Here is an 8806-nt window from a genome sequence, read left to right as displayed (position 1 = left end):
ACTCTGGCACCCACAGCACAATGGGAAGTCCAAATTCCTGAGCCTTCTGAAGTGATCCTTTAGTGTCCACTGCCCGAGGTCTTTTTTATACCTATTACCCCTCAGCGCTACCAATCTCCCAATTCCAATAGGCACAAAAACATAGCTGAAAAGCTATTCCTACTAAAGACCACAGAAAATGAAAATGAGGAGACAGAAGAACACGGCATGAATGCCAGAGCAAAAAAAAGGTCTCTGAAAGGAGAGACCTGACTCAGCAGAGCTGTGCAACAGGACAGAAGGGGAATTCAGGGAAACTATCCTGGAAACACTGATGGAACCAACCAACCAAATAAACAAACAAAAAACAACAACAATGGAGGATATAAAGCAACATAATAAAAATAAAGTAAATATGAGGCAGCTACCATTAAAAATAACAGCTAAGAAACACTGTAGCTGATTTTAAAGCAGAACTGAAAGCCTTAACAGAAGATAAACAAAAGTAATAGAGAAAATTAATGAGCTCAAAAACACAATGTTGGAGAACTCAAAATAGGACAATGCAGAGAGGAGAAAATTAAAAAAAAAAAAAAGAAAGAAAGAAAGAAAGAAAACAGGATAAGAGCACTCCAGGACAACTTAAAAAGAAATATCTACCTCATGAGGGTCCCAGAAGAAGAAGAAATAGAGAAAAGCCTAGAAAACTTAAAGAAATAATCCCTGAAAAACTATCTCAAACTAGGAAATAAACCAGAAGCTGTGATCCAAGAGCTCCATGGAGTTCCAAACAAAATATCAGATACATAATAATAAAGCTGTTGAAAACAACTACAAAAACAGAGTATTAAAAATATCAACAGAAAAAAAGGTAACTTACAGAAGAATACCATTCAGGTTGTCAGCATACGTTTTAGAAGTAACATTACAAACAAGTGTCTGGAAAGAGAATTTAAAGTAGTTAAAGAGAAAGACTTCCAACCCAGAATCCTTAATCAGTAAGATTAATAATTAAGATAGAAGGAAGAGTAAGGAAATTACTGAGGAGCAAAAGTTAAAGAATTTATCAATATAAAGCCACCCATGAAAGAAATCCTGAAAGGATTATTACAGAACATCACAAGGAGACAATAGACAATAATAAAAAATGTTCTGAAAAGTAAAAGTCCATAAGAGATAACTTTACAAATGAATGTTTAAAACTTTTAAAGAGCTAATGCCCACCTTGTTCAAATTGTTTTTAAAAAATACAAGAGAATTGCTCCCTAATACATTTTATGATACCAATATTACCTTAATACCACAGTCAGACAGAACATGTGACAATATTATAGACCACTACCATTGATGAACCAACCAAATTCAACAGTATATCTCAAAGATTATACACTATATTTAAGAGGGATTCATCCCAGAAAAGTAAAGATTATTCAATGTACATAAATCAGTTAATACATCACATCAACTAAAGATAAAGTTGTGATAATATCTACAAAAGCAGAGAAAAAGTATTTGATAAGTTTCAGCAGCCATTATAATAAAAACTCTAAACACGATGGTAATATACAGAACCTATCTCAATATAATAAAGGTCACATGTTACAAAATTGAAAAGCTTCAATTTGAAATGATTAGTTGTAAAAGATGTCTTTCTAAAGATATTGGGGAAAATAGAGAAATGATAATTTTAATCATTTAAAAATTAGAATTTGGTCATTCATTAAGCAAATAAAGTATTTATCTCTAATATTTCCAGTATGCTTTAAAAATGAGTTTGAATAAAAAGAGAAACATCTTTATTTTTGATTTATTCTTTAGCTATGCATATATCACTGAACAATACGTCTTAAAAGCTGTAGCTAAACCTGTTGCTTAATGGATATAAATCTGTTTGCCTCTTAGGTGGCTGAAGAATTATAAATGAAGAAAGGATTTAAATACCATCTCCTTCTAACTTCATTTGACTGAGAGAAGAATTAAATTGGCCCTAAGTAATGCTGATCATCTGGTATTTTTGACCTTTCCACATATCCTGCTTAGAGAAAAGGGAAAGAAAAATTTGAACAGGTAATGGGAACTGGCATACTATGACATTTAGTGTCTAAATAAAGCACTATATTAAAAAAAAAGTTTGATTTCAATTAAAAATGAAATAACTCACTAGGAAATCTCCTGTTGTTTCTAGATAGATATGAATGCCATGCATCTACCATAGCTTCCTACTAGATTTGGTGACTAGCTTGCTTTTTAAGTTGCAATGCACTAATACAGATAGTAAATTAAGTTCATAGGAATTCTGCCACCACTACTTTCATACACTGACTATTACTCACAAGATAAAGTCTATTTCTGTACTGATAAACAGAATCATCATCTTCTGACTCTCTGTACCAGAGACAGGTCCAGTGGCCACTCAATGAGGAAAAGATAATGGAGTATAGGACTAAATTTGAAGTTGCCCTAGAATAAAAAGCCTATTTTGTTGAATAATCTGCCACATGTACAATCTAGAGAAGAACCAGACTTTGCAAACCTAGTTATGGATATCTGTTGATTTTTCTCCATCCAATAGCTGTCCTCCTCCTCATAATAGAACTATGTTTTCTAATTGAAGTCATTTTCTCAATAAGGGGAGACTTGAAATTGTGTAATTATAAACATGGAGCCTTATCAGTGTAGTAAATAAATATACTGAGACAGACCATTTATTTCATCTTCCTGGCTGCAGTAATTGACACAGATTTGGGTATGTGATTGAAGCCAACCCATTAATGTCTTCCCTGTAACTATACTTTTGGACTTCTCAGAAAGTTACTATCTTTATACTGGGGTTTGAAACAGAATGTGAGTTTTGGTTTGGTCATGGTCATTTTGCCAGTGATAGGGAAAGTAAGACTATCTGCTATGTACCTCCCCCGATAAGCTATGCTATATAGATATGTGTGTAATTACACTTTATGAAGTTCACACAGTGAAATACTCACCTAATGACACATTTGTCAGCACATATCTCCATTGTTTTGGTTTTTTTTTTTTTGCATAGAAGAACTGGGGTGTAGGCCAGAGGTGCAGTGGGTGAGATGATTCACCAGAGAGAGTGGGTAGTGGAAGCAGAAAAGGTGGATCTACTGAAATATACTAAGAGGAGCAGCAGGCAAGACAGATGAGGTCTGCTGTGCCAGGTGGGTTAGCTCTCTGCCCAGGGATTTAATTCAGGCCACAGTGATAGCTACCAAGACTTAACCACTAGGCCACCAGTGAGGCCAACACATATTTCCATTGTTAAGTTCTTCCATCGTTAAGTGTTAGTGTACTCCACTAAAGAACCTGTACTTCCACAATTTCTGATTGGCAATTTTTTTTGAAATATGCTTAATACCATTTTTATTTGACTATAAAATTATATTTTAATAGATCAGCTTAAGCCCTTAAACAGATTATTTGAGCAAACTTGACTTTATATCACAGTAAGAAAAGTCTCATTCAATCTCTTTAAAGGTATGGAAATATAGGACATAGTAGATTATGGGAGTGGGTTTCTGACAACTTAGCTGCCATATCCATGTAGATATGCACATCCATACAAATTAGTATTTGGATTAATGAACAGTAGTTGTTTTAGATCACAGATTGCATGTAGTACTGAATAAGTTGTTACTCTAATTTTTAGCTTCGTTACAAAGTACAGATTATAGTTGTTTTGACTATACGCAGGTATTAAATTCATCCTTCAGGTTTTATACCTCAATAAACACACTAGATAACAAAATTTTCTAAGGAAATAGAACCAACATGATTAATGAATGTATGATAGATAGATGACAGATAAATATAGATTTTAAGAAATTGTGTGCCATTACCTGAAAATGCATGATCTCATATTATACTGTAAAGATGTCAGAAAGACTGACATGAGAGTGGGTCTTTCATGTTCATTCTCAATAATATAATGTTAGTTAATTCAAAACTTTTTAGTGATTATATCTCTACCTATTGAATGGAGTTCTTCCAGTTTTTAATGATGCAATCAATTAGAAAGTTTGTTGAATATGTTGTATCTTGCCAAATCCTGTGTAACTCCAAATAATAGTTGTACCTGAAATTAATGGTACTAAAGTGAATTTGATTGAGAACATTCTAGTGAAGAAATAGTCTTATGTGATACCAAAAGTTTTTCATTAAAGAACATTTAAGAAAGGTTTAATACAACTATACTTATGTAGCAATTCGTAAGCATGATAATATACATTGGTACGTACTAAAACCCCAGGATCATTTATACATGTAGTTTATTTTTAGTAGCAATTCAAATCAAATACCAAAAGTAAAAAAAAGGACTAATAATTTAAAATGAGTATTTAAAATATGTATATTTTAAAATATGCATTTATGATTTACTAGTGCCCTTTTGATATTGCAATCCCTAGAGACAATATGCAGCTTGATAAAGGTTTCATGGTTATAGTATCTCTGGTTTGGTTTGGTTTGGTTTGCCTGTGCAGAAATCAGATTCTTTCATGTCTACCTAAAGCTAACTTTTCTATAGGAATTATAAAACCATTCTAAGTATTTAAAGTACCCATAATAGACAATTTCAACTTATAAAGTATATAAAGGTAAGAAGTCTTACTCTTCTAAGTGGTATAAATATAGCTGATGGAGATGACTTCCAAAGATATTGATAGAACTGATATGAATTGGAAAGATTTGTTTGGCATCAAAAATCTCTCTCTTTAACTGACAAGATATACTTTATAGCTTGGACACTAGGAGCACAAGTGCCTTAGCCCAAGTAGTTTCTGATAAAAGTTTAGCCTTAAATTTTCTTTTGGCCAACAGGATGGGGATTTGCATCATCAACACTTCATGTTATCAACTTTATCAATGCAATAAGTATGATGCACCCATCTATAATCAATCTCAAAGAATAATTAACCTGTCCACCGAGATAGACTCCTGGAGTCTTTGAAATCTATTATTCAACACTGTGAAATACTGGTCATAGCTCCAAAGTATTGTCCAGTCCCTTCTTATTTTACTTCTAGGAATATTTTTTGGTCTCATTGTTTTTCAATGTCAGTAAATCACAATTTTGAAGATTCCTGCATAGTTACATCCTAACATTTAAAAAAGCATTAAAAGACAAAAATAGAATAAAATGATTCTGATGGATACTCAAAAAAAAATTGAATGCCTTAAAATAAAATATTATCTTAAAAGGAATCAACGTTAGTGAAAAACTGAAAAAAAAAAAAACATTACTGGTACCTTAGGAAGCACTTTTTGAGTGGAAAAAAGAAAAAAGGAAATCACTAAGAAATTCTAACAATCTTTAAGATAAGTGAATTAATTTATAGTATGGTAAAAGTATCACTGGACTGTTTTTAAATCCATAGAGCTAATCAGGAAAAACTTGTCTCAGTAAAAAATGCTTTGCAAGCTAAACAATCAATACCAGTTCTTCATTTCTGAACCTCAGCCAATCAGGAACATGCCCATTCCAGTACATACACTTGAGTGTTAATCAATCAGCAACAGTCTCACACAACTAACCACAGGTTTATAGAGGATGTCTAAACATTTACATCTCTGAAAGTCTGCCAACCCTTATACTGCTGACAATTCCTATATAACATCAGCAGGCTTCACGACTTGGAGACTTTGCCCCAATCATTCTGCTACTCCCCACTCTATAAGTTCAAACTTTGTTATTTTTGTTTTATGCTCAGATACAGAAATTAGAAAAAAAAATGGCATTTGTGTATGTGTGTCACATTTGCTTATTAATATGCACACTGTATCTTTTACTGAGGACAAAGAACTTTTAGCCAATTATTGTCTTCAATAGTAAAATGAGGGTGTTGAAATGGAAGATTCTTATCTTCAGTTAAATATAGGCATATCTATATAGGCATATCTTACACATGCCTATGCCACTGAATTGCAGCACAACAAATAATATAAGAATCTATATTCTTATATAATTTGCATATTACCTAAATTTTAAATGAGTCATATTTGTAGTTCAATTTACAGACAGGTATTAAAGGCACAAACTATAAGGAAAGAATATTGATTGACAATATTTATGAAAAGTATTATTCAGATAAGTACTTGATTTACAAATTACTTAACAGTTTACTTCAAAAATCTAATGATATTAAAAAATATCAATAGCTGTATAAAATAAATCTAGTAACTTTATGTGCATGTTCTAATGTCTTTCATTACACCACATAGAAGGCAAGAAAACTATAGCTTACCATTCTCTTTAAATGCTAGTTTCTACATCAGCTAAAAATTAAATGAAGATATTTATAAATTCTTTGGAGATGAAATGGGAATGCATATATTTCTATGTATGACATTTAACACACACTAAATCACCATCTTTCTATAGTCTCAAGATATCTGATTTTTCATTTTAGTTTATGTGTTATCATTCATTCTTCAGATATATCATTCTCTCAAATATAATGCTTACTATTCCAATTTGTTATTTGCTTAAGCAAAGTGGGAACATGTTTGTTAAAGTCCCTTTATTGAAATCATCTGCATCCCACATGTTTCATGACAGAGCTGACAGTTTGGTTCAGCTAAATCAGCCTACCTATTTTACTTTAAAGATTATTATGGCCTATCAAGATTAAGGACTTTGTCCTTTTTCTCATTCAAGTATTAACAGTGTGACTATTCTATTTGTACTTTAAAGTGAGAGAGAGAGGGCCTCCCCTGGTGGCGCAGTGGTTGAGTTCTGGGCTGCCAAGCTGCCCGCAGGCTCTGCAGTGCCAGTTCAATCCCAGGCCTCCAGCAAGGGTCCCACCTGGTGTGACAGACCTCTCCTGCCACGCCCACTGCTCCCCTCAGCAGTGTGTTTCATCAATCTGCCTGTTAAGTTCCATGCTCTGGCTCTGGTGAATTCTCTTATCCTTCCGCGCTTCTGACTGTACCCAGTGCTTGTATAAATAAATCTTTAAAAAAAAAAAGAGAGAGAGAGGAAATAAAGAGAAGTAGATGCTGAAAATAAAGACAAATAACTGAATGCTAACCTGCAATGAATATTAGAATAAAGAATTATATTAACTTTAGATTTGGCAAATCAAGTAACTATAGATGTGTTTTCAAATATTTTCATATTTTCTAAATTCAAATTCTCTATTCTTAAGGAACTAGGAGTATCAACACGTAGAAAAGCAAAGAACACTGTTCATTGCACACAAAAAAAGATGAATTTAGAGCAGTGGCAGTGAATATGCTTCTTCTTCACAGATCATTGAAACCACTGGTCCATCTTTATAATATATCCACTGTTTTTTACATCACATGGAAGAATTTATCTGCTAAAATCTGAGAAAGGACAATAAATACATTTTTAAATGTATTTCAAATTATATGCTTTAAATGCTTTCAAATTATACATATTTATTAGACAATCAAAGGGAAAAACAAATGATTATCATAAATTGATTTGTGACAGAAGAGTTTATTCAAAAATATGGCAACTTTCTCTAAGAAAATAATGGATCTGAAGGAAGGCAAAGTACTCACCAAAATTTAGACACTTTCCCAGGTTAAGAAAAGGTCAACTGAGTTATCAGTGTTAAGGAAAGAAAAATTATATGTAAGTGTGGAAAAAAACACTATAAAATTTCAAAAAAACACATATATAACATTGATTCCTACCCCTTCCTCCTGCATTTCACTACTAACATAGAAAGCCTAAGGGAAAATAGAAAAAAATATCCATTATTTTCAGTAGTGCCTGGACCCACTAGATTCCAAGTATCCTCCAAGCTCCAAGCTCATCCACAAATGAGATCACAGTTGTTCAGCAATATAGTTGGTTTGGAAGTTCTGGAGTTGGACTGATCATTTTATCTCAATATTTAATAGCAACTTCTCCACCCCAAATCTCCTCAATTGTTGGTGACATCTAAATGAGTACTTGTTCAGTTTAATCACCAGAAATGGAAAACAGATAACCTAAATGTAAAGCTAAAATCATGAAGTTTCTAGAAAAATGCATATAAATATATATCTGTGATATTAAAGATTTCCTAGATTAAGTAAAAAATCAATAAACACAAAAGAAAACTTTACCAACATTAAAATATATTCTTCAAGGACCTCAGAAATGGAATCTTTTGAAAAGGCAAGAAAGTCAGAGGATAAGTGAAAGTTTTTACAAAGAAACACAAATAATTGACAAGGGGCCTATTTCTTAAATATTTTAGAAACATCTCCAACTCCTTAATGAAAAACAACCCAATTTTCTTTCCATGTCCCTGAAATGTAAAGACATGAAAGTCATCATAATGGTTTTCACAACAAAGAAAAAGCTGAAAGAACTGAAAATCAATATGTTTTCAGAGAATTCAAGTCAGGGCAAATTCCACTCTGAAATCTGGAGAGACAGGTGAAAATAAAGAATCACAGACAAGATATGGTTTCCTGTAGAAGCTGCTGGAGCCATTAACTGGTAGTACAAATGATGAAGTATAACACTGATCTTAGGGAGTGCCCACACCTTTCTGGATTTTAACTCCAGGAATGCTATAAATTTCTCGCAGAAGAGAGTTAGAAGAAACATCATGCATTTAGCAGGGTGACAGGAGAGTTGACATTTTAAAATATACAGTGTCTAATTACAAAGTTCTCCTAAGCAAGGAATAGAGTTTTCCAGACTCTATCTTGCTGAATGAAAAGCAAATAATCCAGGCCATACAGTGTTAGCCTCCCTGTGTCATCTGAGGAAAAAAGCTGAGAAATGTTTGTGAAGGTCACAGCCCCAATAAAGGATTGAGACTAAAGCAAAGGATTATAGAAT

This window comes from Talpa occidentalis, unplaced genomic scaffold, assembly GCF_014898055.3.
Source record: "Talpa occidentalis isolate TD23 unplaced genomic scaffold, MPIMG_talOcc4v2.1 talOcc4.2, whole genome shotgun sequence".
NCBI classification, from domain to species: domain Eukaryota; kingdom Metazoa; phylum Chordata; class Mammalia; order Eulipotyphla; family Talpidae; genus Talpa; species Talpa occidentalis.
The sequence above is the reverse complement of the archived record's forward strand: the minus strand, read 5'-3'. Positions refer to the sequence as shown.